Here is a 16,990-nt window from a genome sequence, read left to right as displayed (position 1 = left end):
ACCAAATTTTATATTCCCTTGTTTTTTCATATTAAAAGACATCTTTACCTAATGTGTTCTCAATTGGTTACCTATAAAGTGATGACATCAATAGTTCTATAGTATCAATATTGTGAAGAACATTTGACTGATATAATTTATGTTCAAACATAAAATAAATTTTAAAGAATTACATACATTGAGTTAACAAAATTATCCCCTAAAGATAATAAAGCTTCAATTTAGGTCATCTGGTAAATAAATTAAAGGAGCGGGCATTTATTTTCACAGATCTGCTCTTTTATCACCATCATCTTCGTCATCATCATCATCATTACTTTACATGAACATAATTACTCTTTATGTAATGTATCAATTTAGATACAACCTGTAATTGCTAATAATTGCTGGGAAGTAAATTCTTACTTTCCATAGCCTGATGAAAATGCTTGTCAGTATGTATAGGAGTAAGTCTGTGTAAGTCTGTGTAAGAATGGGAACTATTATTTTAGAGACCAGTATTAGAAAGCAAAACTGTTGTCAATTTTCCATAGAATTAAATTTAAAACCAATTGGGTCTTAGCCAGTTCTGTTTTGCAATGAGAGAGGAGGCTAGGCTGCGCTCACTGACATTTTCACAAACCAAATTTTGTTGATTTTTCACTTCAGATAAAAATCACAGACAGCTTGGGGCTCCTGACATGAAAATAAGCTTTTAAAAATTTGGATCAATTCTGTTTTCAAGGTTTTTTTACTAAAACTGCAGTGGGACAATATATAAAGAAGAAATACATTCTGCTAAATGAGACCAGCTAGACAATTATAAGAAAAATCCCATACTGTCTGCCTGTTCTCTGTTCTTCATTGGAGATATCTATAAGCTACTCAGAAAGCCATCCCATTTGGGGCCATGCATTTTATTTTCTTTCCCTTCCAAAGCAAAAAAGCACAAGATGCTATAGGTGGTATAAACCTGCATCACATCTATGTGACGTAGGCAAAGAGAATATTTTTCATTAAAATCCTGTTAGATGTTCATGAGAAGTTATAAAAGTAAATCACAGGACTGTCAGCATGGTGTGAAATAGTGGAAGATCAATACATAATAGGTTCTGATTTCTCTATCACTCTCTGTATTAGAGGAATGGTCTCCTTGTCTCCTTTTCCTGCTATATTGATGGGTGTGATGTATAATGTTGGGCAGTCAGGAAGGACTGGTCCTGGCTTAGGAAGTCAGAATAATCTCAGAGCAATTCCAGGAGTTCCGTTTTAACGGGGCATGAAGATCACCACAATTATCTCTCAAAACTTTCAGCAGGCTGTAACAGGTACATCATTAACAAGATTCCACTACTAGTGAGGTATCCCTGCTTCATGGAGCATTCTCAGAAAGAAATATCCCCCTAGGGCTATGAGGTGTGCTGCCTGCAGAACCGAGCACTGGCTACCTCCTGCTACAGAGATGCTAAGTATCCAAATCGATGTCATTGATCTGTGCTGAAAGTTGCATAATATTCAAACAAAATAGTGCATGACCATAGTGCTACCATTCTTCATTCATTTTTTTCACTTCAGTACTTATTGATTGGTTTAAGATGTGTGAAACGTTATCTAATGATTGTAGTAATCACATTTTTTTTAATACACAGTCACGTATAGATACTTTAAAAAGGTGCAAAAATTAGGGTAGAATTATGTTTTCACTCTTTTTTTTTTAGCAAAAGGGGAATTCAGAATGCAAAACTCCCATCCTAGTGCCATCCGTTCAATGCTGCAGTTAATTTTCTATTCCAAAATTAATTTAATTTGAATATATTTTAGAATGGGAAGTGTCTACATGAAATTATACAAGTAATAATAATTATGCAGAATATTATGCATAATATTCTACAATCACAGTGAAAGAGGGTTGCCCCTAGAAGAAACTCAGTGTAATAATTCATGATATTGGTGTATATAAACGCACAAACACACTTCTATTCTTACAGCTATGATTTGATCTAAGTTCAGTGGAGTTTACTTCCTTGATTTACTTCCCTCCGACATAAGGCTTCATAGTTGCATGACATGAAGATGGAATTTGACAGCTCCTGTGGACATGGGAGATTGCACCAGGTGACAATCATGGTGACAATAATTTTTAATAGCTTTTGCTTGATCTTTAGAAATATGAAACATTTACAAAAGTTCTTGTGCATTTTGATTTAAAAAGGCATGACTAAATTTTGCTTATTCAAAAATATTGGGTAAGGTGTTTGCAACCACCATTTTTAATTCATCTGCTCTTACGTTTCCTTCTGCTAAAAATCCTGGAAGCAAAGAATGTACCCTACCATGGGAAACAAAATATTTGTTAGTTCTCTGTTCTCTGTTATAAAATTTTGTAGAGACATGTGAGATAACAATATGGGTTATCATTACTAACATCTTTAAAACCATATTCTAAAAGACAGAAGGGAATTGGAGAATACCACCTTTAGGCACATGGAAAACCTAGAGCTGAGATACTCTCTCATACCCTTTTAGTCCTCTTTCCTTTTTTCTGTCCATGTCTCAGATTGTTTTTAGTCTTTGTCATGTCTGCACAAATGCTTATAAAACACTTCATTTCATGCATCACTTAGAAAAAAAATTATGAAAGTTTTTGGGTTTTTTTAGTAACAACACATTCCTGAGGCTTCCCATGTGCTGACAAACTGCAATAGATTTAGACCTCACTCTTCATTGTGTCTTCCTTTCTAATATCCTGAGAAAGAGACCTAATAACGAAATAGTATTAATTGATAAAAATAGAACAGTAGCTCTGGGAAATTTATCATAATCTCTTGTGGGTGGCTCAGTCTCTAAACTCCCTCTGTTAAACTGCCTCCTCCTTTCTTCATCTGTCATACTTAATCATCATTTTAGTGTAAGTGTAAAAAATTAATTTTCCATAAGAAAATGGATACAACCAGGGCAAACAGCAGCATGAGTGTTACACAATACAGGAGAAGTGAAGATAACATACTGCCGTTTTGATACATCTATTCAATATTTACTGTCAACTTCAACTAACATTTCTATAATATGAATATTTTAAAACAAAATCATTACTATACCCACGTACTTACTTGAGTAAATATGCTATAATCAGCTCCACCATCCCATATACCTTTAGATACTTGTGATTTTTCTGTACAAGGAAAATAAGAAAATGAAGATATAACCAAAAATGAAATTGTTTTGATAGCTCTGATTTGACACATTGCTTCTTCATAGCAAGAATTGATCCTCTTTGTTTATCAGCAGAGGATCTATTGCCTTAATTGTCAGAATTGGCACATTTAAAATTATGATCATTTATAGTTATGTGATCATTTTACAGTTTTTATTTGAATTTCAAATAAGGCATTTTGGTGTACAAGTAGGATAAATTCAAAACAGCCGAAACAGCTGGAACAGTGAAATAGTTCCATGAATACATAAGGATTGTGGCTGTACTTTCAAAGTGAACCGGGTAGTCAGAATAAAGATGGAATTATAAATCTTAAAGATTACAATATGTACCTAAACCAGCTTTATGTTCTGGCATGTATTTTTAACTCTTTTCCTGTAACAGGGCTGATGTTTTGTGGGGTTTTTTTTGGCAAGCTGAAAGGTGGGGTGTCAGCTGACTTCTTAAATTTAGGTTCAAGTTTATGTTTCACTCCAGTTCAATAACCTGTGTTGATCAAAACTGTGACTCTTACCATGGAATATGCTATTGCTATTTAGAACTACTGAGTTTAGCATGTGTCACTGAGATATTCAACATTAGGCCATCTTCATATATTCATTATTTGTGTTTCTTTTTTTGTGTGTGTGGTTTTTTTTCTATATTGCCATTGATTAATTTCTCTGGTTTGTTTGTTTAGCCTGTACTGAATGAACATCCCAAGTCCTAAAGCATAATGCCTGTGATAAGTCATGGAGTATGAGTACACAATAGAACACAGTGAGCTTTTTCTATGAATATCACCTACATAATGTGGCTCTGAGGGGTAAGTAGTGTACAAGTGTGGAGCCTTATTAAAATAGGTTGGTTAACAAAAAACACTCAGGTAACCCCTTTGAGGACAATCACTGATCATGAGTAGGCTCTTGATAAATTTTTATGAGTTTACAATGGGCATGAATGTCTACCACCAGTGAAAAAGGAATACATAGCCTTTACTGTGGGACAGAAATCCTTAGCTGATACTATAAAAAGCAGGGAAACCTAAGTGTCTATTTCTGCACTGGTCAGAAGGAAGACTGGGAGCTGGGTCAAGATGCAAGGAGCTTATCAAGACCACTAAAAGACTTGTGGAGATGAGCCTAAGGTAGCTTTTGGTGTTTCTAAGATAGGTGGAATTTATTTAATTTGCAATCTGTTTACTAGTCCTGGAAAGCTGTTAGGCAACCAGCTATCAGGTTATGTTGCAAAGAGTTACCTGTGTGTCTGTTCAAATGGATTTAGGAGGTTGCTGCTGGGGGGGGACTTCTCTTGCTGAAAAGCATGCTCATGCACTGTTGTTTCCTCAGACTAGACATGGTTAAAGCCTTTATGTCATATTCTTCAAAACTACAAGTTATGGAGCTATTGCTCTGTCATCTTACTGTAAATTATTCAGAAAATGTGGGTCACTATTTTTTAAGTTTCAAAAGTTAATGTGTCCCTTTGGTTACATGTACCTGTCTCATTCCCCCAGCCTCAAATCACCAAAGATTATCAGTTGCAAAGAAAGAAAATACTTCTAATAGAAGGAGGGAAAATTGCATTAGAATAGGACCAGTGAAACATTATTGCTGTTTTTACAAAGTTCTAGTTAGTTTATAAGAAGGTTACTGAGAAGTCAAGTAATCTTTGATTCAAACCGGATGTCCTCATCTGGGTAGAAACAGAGAAAATATGACAAAAATATAGAGCTAGAGATGTATATCATTACAGGAAATGAAATAATCACATACTCCTCATTCTGTTCTCACAGTATATAGCAAAACTGAAGTTCAGATACAACCTAAGAAACTTTATCTGCAATCTTTACAGGGTATGGATAGACTTCTGTTTGAGAGAGTGTATTTAGGGGTTCTCTGCTGCCTAATTGCACCTGTTGCAAAAAGAGCCAAAACGTTTCCCTGCACAGGGGAGAAAAAACAGCCTGAATAAACAAAAAGCCCCAAACCAAACCAATAAAAAACAAACCATCCAATCAAATAAGCAAAACCCTAAAAAAACCCTAGCACAAAAGGGATTTTGGAGTGAAACATAATTTTAATTTTTAAGACACCTCAAGAGAGAGCTGCACCTGGAGGATGCACACCATCTCCCCTGAGCCTACCAGGGTCCTGCAGCAGCCATGACAAGTTGAGCACCTCCCCAGTCCAGAGCTGGGGAGGTTGTCTCATCCCATTTAGAGGGGACACGATTTGAAAGATGACTTTCAAGTGTATTGATTTGCAGGATGCAGCTCTTTTCCAGACAGGCAGAGCTTGTTTTTCTCCTGCAGCATGAGTTGCATCGGTGTTTAAAGATAGTGCATTAGGGAAGGATCGGAAGGTCTTGGGGGAGGAATCAAAACAGAACAGCACAGAAAATAGATTACTGAAACACATTTGGGATCCTTTCATGACAATAATCTTGTCTACGAGTCATCAGAGTGCAATGATTCCCAAGGATCCAGGATGTCCTTTTGGGTATGCCTGAAGGAGATATGCTGGGGGCTATAAATGTTTTACCAGGCAAATGTTTTCCTTGAAGATGCCATGTGTCAGCTGAGGTTAAACTCTCTGGTGCTGAATTCAGACCGGGAAAGAGTGTGAACACTCCTGTGAGCAAATCGACTGTCACACGTGATTTGCTAAATTCTGATTTGCTTTTACAAAAATATCTGTAAATCCTGTTAGAGGGAGGGGAGAGGGTGAGGCACAAGTGGCTGCAGACCAGGTGTCTGGTTGCAGCCACTGTGGGAATACAGGATTCTGATGTCAGGTTTACTTGTCACACTTTGGCCTTGCCCACGCTTCCTGAAACCTGTGAACGAAGTAGACAGAAGGGGTAGGATGTGGAGGGAAGGGGGAAAGGAAAATCTGGTGTTTCCTTTTGCATACTTTGCAGAGGTTGGTTTTGCTCAGTTTCCCATCTGAAGGTGATCTCAACGTCCAGTCTCAGGCCCAGGCTGCCATGATACCAGCCTCTGGATGAAGTGGAATGTATAAGAAACAATCCTTCAAATCAATGATTATGAGTGGCCACTCTCTGCCTGGAGTGAGGGAAGCGACAGAGCTCCTGCTGCCTGAAACTCTGGTTCTCTGGAGCCAAATGTTGCCTCTGACAGACTTTTTTGCATCTGGGCAGGGCTACTCAGGCTGTAAGTCTCCCCTTTGCCCTGCCCAAGGGGATTTGCTCTTGCTGTAAAAGCTATTTTTTCTCCTGTTTTGCATTTATAGTACTGTGTGTATTATATTCATAGGGTATGCACTTGTATTACATGTATTATATTGATAAAAATCCCCTGGAGTGGCCTTTGGATTTTTATAGACCCTCACTTATTCTTTTTCAAGGTAGCGTTGTTCTCCAGACTCCTGGACTTAATGGAAAGGCAGGCAGAACAAACCCTAAAAAGTGGGGAGCAGATAGAGGAAGATTTTAGTAAGGGGTTTCCTTAGGATTTTCTTGAAAGCCGGGAGGAAGAGGCAAGTGGGTGAGACACACCACAAAAATGGCTCACCTTTTTTGATGGGATGGGTGGTAGGGTTAGTGTGCGGGTTGGGGGGTCAGGGCAGTGGTGGAGACACCGCAACAACTGGAGGATCATCCTTGAGAAAAGATGTGGACTATGCCAGTAATGACTGGCTGTGGATACTTCCTCATCGGTCTTCAAATAATTTATTAATTGTCACCACTGTAGACTTTCACTCATGTTCTTAAATACATATATATGAATTTTCTAAACACCCAAAGCAATGCTTATCCTGCATTAAAAAAAAAAAAAAAAAAAAAAAAAAGTTTTTCCTCTGTTTGGTCTTTTTGGCAAAAGGCTGTCTTTAAAACTGGGGGAACATTACAGTTGTTTTGCCACTTAGCATGACTTGAAAGTGAGCTTGTGTAGCACTGAAGCCTGCCCTCAGCAATCAGGCTTTAGACTTACAAGGCTTTGATTATAGGAGTTGCCTTATTTGCATTGATGTGGATGAATCAACTGCTGGAGCATACAGAGCTACACCTGACACAATCACTAACTTCAGGATTAGCACAGGGAATCAGGAATTCACTGTGCTACGTGGCAATCTCAGCCCTACATTAGAGTAATTCATGCAAAATGACCCAAATTTGCAATAAGTACAGTTAGTATTCCAAAGATGCATTTTAATTTAGTGGCTGACATTTGATTGCATTTTAATAATGATTATGTGCTCCTTGGTATGCAAGGCTGAGGAAGATGAGCTATTTACTCCCCTGTGAGACCTACCAAAGTGTCCTAACTGCAATCTTTGATATTTAGGAAAGACAAGAAATTTTGTGCTCTGTAACCTAAAGGGTTTCTTTATTTTGTTTAGTGATTACATGAATACAATAGAAAGGGTCTGGGGTTCGTTGACAATTTTTTGTTTTTCTCTCTCATTCAGCAATCAGTTCCAATTTAAAGGACAAAATGTTGCTGTCTTATGTTGAAAGCACTCCCATATCTAAATCACCTACTATTCCTGTCCTTAAAACTCCTTGCATGAGGATCTATCAAAGTAGTTTCACTCTTGATCACTCCTGACACCCAAAGAGCTTGAATTCGGAAAAGAAATAAAAATCTGAACTCTATTTACCTTGCTTTCGTGTATCTAGGTATTGAAATTTCTGCCTATGATACAGGGAGAGAGGCCACAGGGGGACAGACAGAAGTGGAAAAAGTATAGATTAAGCTATAATTTGGAGCAAAAGCATGCAGTTCAAAAGCTAAAGCTCACATTGGAGGCAGAAAATTTAATGCAGTTTGTAATGGAATGCAATGCTCAGAGTAGTAAATTATTTGTTAGTTGACGATGCAATCAGCATGCTGATTAGGGTTGCTTGGTTTTTTACTAAACATTGACTGAATCAAAACAATTAGTCCTTGTTGTTCTGCTTTGGAGTCTCTTGTAGAACAAATGGACATTCGGAACAGAGATTGTCAATAATGGTGAGTGCACTCCAGGTATCATTTAAATCTGGTGATAAAATTCTCCTGATAAATATTTTAAAGTGTTTTAAATCCACAGTGTTTGCCTAGTGTATTGTGAATTCTGTTTAAAGAAACAGTAGGCCTAGAAAGGCCTTCTGTCAATCTTTGTTTCTTTCTTGGATGGTGGATATTAGATTTTATTTGGTAATTTTTTTAGCAATACCTTCAAAATCACTTTTGGACAAAAATACTGGCAATAAACAGAATTTGAAGATTTAAATCAGAAGAAGAAATAAAAATTACATAGCGGAGAAGATATTATTCCCTGGATAAATTAAAGGTGTAATTAAAGTTTTTGTAAATCTACATGAAATATTTATGGAGGTAAAATTAGACATTTTTTTAATATCAGTTTTATGTCATAACTGGTGGTTGCATGAGAGGGCAAACAAATTGTAAAAATGCTGACATTGACTTTGGCCTTTAATCAGATGCTGTTTGATTTTTTTCTTAATGTCATTAAGAAAAAATGTCATTAATGCCATTTCTTTAAAGTGACATTCTACTGTGAAATGAGATTTCTTTTTACTTTAGTGAACTCAAATAAAAGCAACAAAAAGAACTCCATTGGTATTTACAACAAATGGTGAGGGTGTCTATTGTTTCTTTATGTACTCTGACGGTAAATATTTAGCCTATTGAATGCTCAAACAAACCTTGGATTGCACAGGTCAATTCTCTTATTGACACAATATGCACCTGTTTTAAGACGATTATTATAGTTTTGATTGCCTATCTGCTTTAGATTGTATAGATTAACAAGAGACACAAAAGTGAATGAAAAGAAAAAAACCAAAAACCCGTGAGAATTACAGACCAGAAGCTTTGCATTTTATGTTAAGGAAGTTCCTATACTGTAAGTCCCAATTATATAAATCATCAAGTTATTCACTCATGATGATCAGATGCCTTTAAAATCCAATAAATAAGTATCTATGTATTTTATCTATTCCTGTTGATGACCCAAGAGGTTAAAAGCTTTTGACTGGCATTTGACTTCTGACCTCATAAAAATGTTATCTTACCAGTACCTGCTAGTTAACTTGTATTGAGTACTTGTCCCTGATGGTTTTTAGATAAAGGGAGCTTTATTATGTTTCCTATTGAAACCAAACCATTTGCTTTGTTCATCATCTGTAGTCTTAGCCTACTGAGTAACCTTGTAACCTACCAATTTTTGCTGAATAGACTAAAAGCCAAATTATTTACAGTTTATAAAAAGCCTTCATTTTGTCCACGAAATTGTTGCTGAATTTGATCTAACATTTTGTAAGATTGTTTGATCTTTTTTTAGCAAGTTTGTGATCCAATGTTGAATGTTACCTTTATATTTTTTCCATAACTTTTACTAATAGTAGATTTGACCAAGAGCAGAGGACTTAATCACTTGTACAACATTATATTTTCTACACGAATTTGAGAAGCCTCCCTAAAGATCTTTTTAACACACTATATATAGTAATCATACATATATATATATATGTATAAATATTTTGCTAAAATAGTGTAATTGCTGGATAAATCGGTGCTAATTTTGCCTATCATATTCATTTCTTTATGTCCTCCTCATGCACCCAAACTTGTCCATATCAGTGTGATGACTCATGTGAAGATGTTTCTCCAGACAAACATATATTATGTTCTTCTGTGTGTATACAAGCTTAAATATGTTTTAAATGTTTTGTTACTCTTTGTAAGGGTGTTAGGAGAATGCAACTGTAGTTCTTCTAGGAGATTTGTTAATGGACATTTTCCATTAAGTTTTTTATATAAGCTGGTCTATAATCAGAGACAAAGAATGAAAAGGCAGTGTGAAATAGAAAAGATTAGCAACTGGAGAAGCAAGATGTATTGCTGCAAACTTTTTTCCTTTTTCCTTTTTCCTGTTAGATTAGAAGGAACAAGCTTGTTTTAAATCACAGCACTCCTCCTCTACATGGTTTGTCTAAGGGGTGCCCACTTTAGTGACAAACCCCAATGTATCATAACTGGTGGTTGCATGAGAGGGCAAACAATTTGTAAAAATGCTGACATTGACTTTATTCAGGTCTGTGGATGGAGTATCTTGTCTAAATTGCCACTTAGGAGCTGTGTAACATGCAGAGTTTCTCAAGGAGACTTTTGATATTTTACTTGCTTTTACCTTGTTTGACCACAAAGTACTTGACATGAAAAAAAATCATTGGTTCAAATGCTATAGAAGTATTCCCTTTTGGCACTTCAGACAATTACTGTCTAGTGGTTACAATGAATTGACATCTAATAATTCTTGCATTCTGTGGCCCGTTGTGGAAATGTATTTGCACAAAGCAAATATGCAAGCAAAATGTTATTATTTTGACCAAGATCAATTTGCCTGCAAATTAATGTGCAGGTATGCCATTCAGGAACACTAAAACAGGAAATCCCCTAGATGGACTCTCCTCTAAATTAACTTTGTTCTTGCTAATATTTATTGGAAAAAGTCACTGATTACTGTTTTAAATGTTCACAATGTCACTGTGGAATGTGTAAGGGATTTGATCCTTGTTAATGTTGCTTATATTTCAACAAAATAAATATTTAATGCAATTCTTATCTTTGTACTTAAATAATGTGTAGTTTAAAGATGTAGGCTCAAAAATAAAATGTCACACCCCCAAAAAAATCTGCTTATTGTAATTTAGTAATTTCATAAATTAGTATTATTATGGTCCTGCATGGTTAGAGCTTTTTTAAGGGAAAGCTAAAATTTGAATATTCACAACTTGCTTTTCAGAAACCTGAAAATAAGGGTGAAAAGCAATTTGTCAATGAAATAAATGCCATCAGCAACACTGTCATTAACATGCATACTATTCAGTTCAGCATTGGCAGCTCCAGATGTAATTGATTAAGCTAGTATTGGAAATCTATTAACCAATTATTATTAGTAGTGTGAATGTAATTGGTTTTAATTAGTTTGAAACGTGCTGAAAAATAGAAAATTTTTCCCTTCCAAAAGGAAAAAAGGAAAAAAATTATAAGAAAAGACCTGAAATGTAAATAAAATCAAAACACTAGTCTTACAGTTTCGTTTCATCAGCTTTCTGTTAAATGCAAAGCACTTTGGAAGTGATAAGTATTACAAATTACTCAAAGGACACAAAGAATACATGACTGTAATAGTTCAGAAAAATAACCCCTGTTCAGGCATCTACTCAGAAAAAAAGTAAAGGAAAGAAAATTTCAGGAAAGGAAATTTCATTAAAGGAAAGGAAATTTCAGGAAAGGAAAGGAAAGGAAATTTTTGGAAATTTCAGAAAGAAAATTTCAGGGAGGGAAGGAGGGGATGGGAAGGGGAAGGGGAAGGGGAAGGGGAAGGGGAAGGGGAAGGGGAAGGGAAGGGAAGGGAAGGGAAGGGAAGGGAAGGGAAGGGAAGGGAAGGGAAGGGAAGGGAAGGGAAGGGAAGGGAAGGGAAGGGAAGGGAAGGGAAGGGAAGGGACTTGTCTTTATCTTCTTGCAAACAGCATAAATAAAACTTTTTTTCTCTTATTTCTGTATAATTTTTAGAAAAGCTTATTGAGAATGAATGGCGAGATTGATTTTTAATAGGGAAAAGTATTGTTGATTAGGAGGGAAATAATCATCACATCTTTCCCCTGTGCTCCACAGAAAAAGGAACTGTCTTATTGACATCAGTACAAGGAGCCATCAAAAGGTGTCCTGATTCCAGGGTGTGTGGATCAGAGGGGCCCAAACCTGGCAGTAGCACCTGCAACTCCTCCTTCAGCTGACCTTAAGCCTGAAAACCCCTCCATATTCCCACATCTTCCATGTCTGTGGATTGTGGCTGCCTGGGGGATGCAGACGCCTGCTTGTCTTTCCTGATACAGGAGTGGGGATGGGACTCAAGCATTCTTATTTCCGGTGTAAGCAAACTAAACCTGTGTCATTTTTTATTATAACTATTATCACTATTGCCATGATGAGAAGGGGGTCTCCCCTCATCTTGGAGCCTACATTTTGTGCACCTGCCAGACCCCCACTGGTGTCCTCACAGAGGAGGCTTCCCTCTCTTCCTTGGATACAAACAGATCACATCCTCTAATAGATTGATTTCCTCCTGTATAAAGATAATTAACTGATTGTTCTCCTTTTCATGGTGTTAGCACTGATGTCCTGCAGCACGGTGTGTTTCTCTTTGTACCCAAATCTTAGACCCTTCCCAGACCTGACCCACTGTTTGGGTGCAGCTGCTTCCTCACCTCCCTTGCTGCCCTAAATCACACTTAACACAGGGGACAGGTAGCTTTGGAACAGTAAATCTTTTTCTGGGTTTTTTTTCATAATGAAGTGGGGGGTGAGGTTTTGGCTCTCATAGCTCCCAGTCTATCACCACTTGTTAATACACCCCACCCATCTTGGGTACCAGCTTGCTGTATTTGGGAACATCTCTCCCACTCACCCCTAACACCTCTGCACTGGGAAAGACAAATTTGGAAAAATACTGATATTTCCTTTTGTAGTGAAAAAACAAGATGTGTTTGGGCTATTATGGCCGGGCAACTTCCTTAGAAAGATTATTTGAAGTACAAAGGAATTCATTTAGGGCTCACGATGCTGAGAGAAAAGGACTCTACTATAAATTAACAGCCTGTTCTGGTATTTGGAGAACAAGAGTGACAACTTGTTGGAAGTTCACAAGGAATCATTTATATTTCACACTCCAGTAAGCAGCTGATTTGAGCATGTCTGTTAGCATAACAAAAGCTCTGAGCCTGTGAACTTCAGAAACCTTTCGACCTCTTAGCTGCTGGCATGAATAGCCCCCAGCTCTTACTATAGAGATCTCCTAAAGCTGCCCTGTTCGTGGATAAATTGTTAATCAGGGTAATTTAATATAGTTTTCAATATGACCCATCTCTTATCGAGTATGGTATTCACAGATCTTCCCCCCTCCAGAAAGAAAGGTTCCTCTTTATTCAAGTGTGAGAAGAGCAGCTGCAGAGCCTCTGAGTCCCCTCAACCTTCTCATCCTCCAGCACAGAAGATGAAGGGAGTGAGGCAAACCAGGAAGCACACACTTATCCCTCCTTCACTCCCCAGAACCCCCAAACCTGACACTCTCATACCCTTGCAATCCCTCCTCCAGCAGGTCTGATGACTTCAATATTAAATCTAGATTTAAATTATTATTTAATATATTTGTTTTCATACCTATATTTTTTCCTTCCATCCCTCTTTCTGATCAGTGCAGCTCAGCCAGCTACTTCAGGGCACTTCTGGGCAGAGACAAGGGGATTTATTTCTTGTCCTGTTATGTGGCGTTTCCTCTTCTTTCTATCACTTATCCTGCAGAAATTTTCTGGGACCAAAGTTTCTATAGAGGAAATTTACTGAGTGAGACACACCAGAGTTTTGGGGGAAGGAGTGGTTTTTTTGTTTGTTTGCAGCATAGCTTGGTATTTGAGTTCTTGGCATGCTTAAAGCTTCTGGCTACAATTTGCCAGATTTGATAAATGATGGGGAAGAAATCTGTGCTATTTGCAAAATGAGGTGCATGGTCAAGAATACAGTCCACTGCATGGTGTGCGCAGTGTGGTTTTTTTCTGCCTGAAGCGTGTGAGTGGATTCTCAATATGTCATGTAAATAGCTACTGAAGAGCATGGAGAGGAACACTTTCTAAAATAAAACTAATCAGGGGAAGTTTCTTAAAATGTCTAAAATCATGCCTGAGTTCTTTTATATGGAAAGATCTTGGAATAATTTCATCTTGAAACAAAAGAACAAAACTGAATTGAGAAAAACATGTAATTGTACAGATGGACAAATCAGAAACACATTTTCTGTGTTTTATTTTCCTGAAGCAGGGGATATATATCTTTGCATTTTATTTGTTTGCTTTGACTTTAACAATTGTGTTTGTGAACATCAGTCACACAATTCTTAATCCCATTTTTTTCCCTTTTTTGAAGCTCCATACTTGTGATTGATTTCCCTGATAAATTTTTCATAGACTTCAGAATTTTTACAGCATTTTCTGAAATATGTAGAACAAGACTTAATCAAGATGAGCTTATGGTTCTAATATTTGTCAAATGTCTTTTGAACAATCAAAAAAAATACAAATAAATAAGATATTCACTTCACAGAAATTAAAGAAATAGCCATCAGTTTCCTTTAAAAATCTAGAATTACAGCTTTTTTTTTTTTTTTTACTTCTTGTTCATTAGGGTTTTTAAAATAAGATTTTAACTTTGTTACAACCTATAATTAATACCTATAATTTCACTGAAATTATTTCATTCATTGAAATATCAAAATTTCTGTTAAATTTTATTTGAAAATATTAATAATTGTGCAGGAGAAGATGCCTTTTCTTTGTACCAATACAGAAGTATATTTTTGTATTTAAAAAAAAAATTTGGACTCTTAATTAAAATAATTTTATTTTCACTGAAAGTCAAGTTAATTCAATTCTGATTAAAAATTGTGTAGGTTTTTTTTGTTGTGGTTTTTTTGGGTTTTATTTGTTTTTTTCCTGAAAGCAAATAAATAACTGATTTTCTGCATATTTACTAAGGTGCTTATTTCTGAGCTGCTTCATTTAATGATACAGTTTGGGCCTAGAGGCCTATTGTATTGGAAAAAAATATAGATATTTGGGATGATGTTTGACATGGGAAATGAATGCAGATGCCAGAACAATTACATTACAATTGCATTGGAAGCACTAGCACCAAATTTAGCCAGACTGATGGGACACTGTTATTTGACCTACTGAAAACTACATGGCATACCAGCCAGGCAGAGCTTGCCCTTTCTACATCCTATAAATTAGAAGTCACACAAATTCACCAGGTTTATTGAAGAGGGCAATGCTTGAGAAGGTTGCCTAGCTAGCCCCGCTTGGACAGCACCACAGCCTCGCACAAAAAAAGCATTGTATGCATTCTTCCATCAGGATGTTCGAGCCCTGCAGTGACAATTTCTGTTGTCAAACCCAGAGGCTCATAATATAGTTAACACCTATGCTGACTGCCAAGGCCACACTGCACCACTGCAGATGGGAATTAACCCTCATGGTCTGAGAGCCTTACAAATTTGGCAAACCGATATCACATACATCCCTGAATTCAGACATCTAAAAATGTTCATGTGTCGATTGACACTTTCTCATCAGCCATGTGGGCTTCAGTACATACGGGGGAAAGAAGCTGGGATACCATCACACATTGGCGACCAGCCTTAGCTGCTTCAGGTATCCACCGTACCATCATCAGACAATGGCCCTGCTTACGTTTCACAGAACACAAGACAATTGCTGCAGCTCTGGGTTGTGTAACACCACACTGGTATTCCCTACTCAGAAATAGGACAGGCCATTGTGCAATGTGCATGTGGCACTTTAAAATGTATACTTGATAAACAGAAAGGGGGAATGCGTGGTGAGACCCCACATAATAGAGTAGTTAAAGCTACATATACTTGGAACAACTTAACAGTATTAGAAAATTCCCAGAATCAGTAATTTTTAATCACTCTTTATCATTGCAATCATCTAGTGATGCCCAATTGCCTAAACTCAAGGTAATGGTGTGAGATATTGTCACTAGGAAATAGGAAGGTCATTGGGATCTTCTTATGTGGGGACGTGGCTACAGTTGTGTTTCCACAGACACCAGAACACAATGAGTACCTGCCAGGTGTGTACACCCTGCTCTACATCCTGCTTGGCCTAGAAGCAACACCTTCCTGATGGCCCCCCAGCAGACATCGTGAAGCAGTGATTTAAACAACTTGTACACCTGCTTCATGGAGATCTGGGACAATTTATTTGAGGATTTTTTTATCTATTTAATATGAAGATTTTAATCTATTTAAAGATACGAGTACTTAAGGATTTTATCTAAGGATAAGAATTGCAAACCCAAATTAAGACAGATTGTATCTCCTCTTCGTTGGTTTTCTAATGATTCTAAAGTAAGTTGTAAAGTTGTAAATTCTAAGTAGAATTTGTATCACCAGTAATCCCGTTTGGCAGCTCCTAGATATGAATGTTACATCTCCAGTGATAAATGGGATACATCATGGGCAGAGAGGGGATAGGCTTGTTGAGTTGGGTGGAAAGCCTCATTCAACCTAGGCTTTTTTTTTTGTGTCATCCTGATTGTTCAGTACACTGTGCCATGTTTGTCATCCTGTCTGCAGGGGCCCTGCAGAGGATGACAGATTTTGTATTTAAAAATAAAAAGGAGAAACTCTGGTGGCTAACAGCTGGCCTGAAGTCCTCACAGTTACAAATAATCCTAATTTTATAAGTGAAATATAACTAATTATATAACTAATTATGTAACTACCTAAATTATATAACTTGACCAGTCTGGACCATTGGGGAGCAGGTCTAGGCTGTTGAGGACATGGGCAGCTATTGGCCAGTTAGCTGGATGGCAGCTAATTCAGCCTATCAGGACTTCAAAACTATACAAAGAGAAGAACACTCAATAAAAGTTGGCTGTGAACAACTCAATAAAAGTTGGCATGAACCTCTGTCTGTTCCATTGTGCGCCCGTCTCCAACATCAGCAACATGTATGCACATACCTGAATTGCAGGTGTAAGCAATCTCCTATCACCCTAAAGTATGATGTTCAAAAATCACTCAACAGAAGACCAAAACCTGTTTTCTAGCTGAGGAGTCAGTACCTTCAGAAGCAGCTATTTACTAAAGCAACTGCTGCTTTGTTTATTCAAGACATGGTCAATGATAGTGTGTTCAGTATGGGATAGAAAATCAGAAAAAAACCACATTGTCTTTATTCATTTTTTTAAAAATC

This window comes from Lonchura striata, chromosome Z (genome assembly GCF_050655825.1).
Source record: "Lonchura striata isolate lonStrDom1 chromosome Z, ASM5065582v1, whole genome shotgun sequence".
NCBI classification, from domain to species: domain Eukaryota; kingdom Metazoa; phylum Chordata; class Aves; order Passeriformes; family Estrildidae; genus Lonchura; species Lonchura striata.
This window is presented reverse-complemented; position numbering follows the sequence as displayed.